Source organism: Penaeus monodon, chromosome 20, assembly GCF_015228065.2.
Source record: "Penaeus monodon isolate SGIC_2016 chromosome 20, NSTDA_Pmon_1, whole genome shotgun sequence".
NCBI lineage: Eukaryota > Metazoa > Arthropoda > Malacostraca > Decapoda > Penaeidae > Penaeus > Penaeus monodon.
This window is the reverse complement of record NC_051405.1, coordinates 32161616-32161934: the sequence shown is the minus strand read 5'-3', so window position 1 is coordinate 32161934 and position 319 is coordinate 32161616.

Here is a 319-nt window from a genome sequence, read left to right as displayed (position 1 = left end):
GCACGGTGCCGAGTGAGTAGTTGAGCTTGTGAAGAAGACAGTTTAGCTCAAGTACCTCCCAAGTTTGGAGTTGATGAGCGCGGCCTCATAATTGGTCCCTCGGAGAAGGTTTAAGGTCGGGGGGGGGGGGGCAAGGGACTTTGGTCTTTGGTCTTGGCGTTCAACCCTGGCATCCATTTTTTATTTCTTGAGGTTGTGCCAGATTTTTTTTTTTTATCATTCTCTTCTCCATTGATTTTCGTAATACGCGTTTGATCTTTACTTCCTCCTCCTACCACCCATTACCATCGTCATCATTACAGTGTTATTTTGTTTCAAG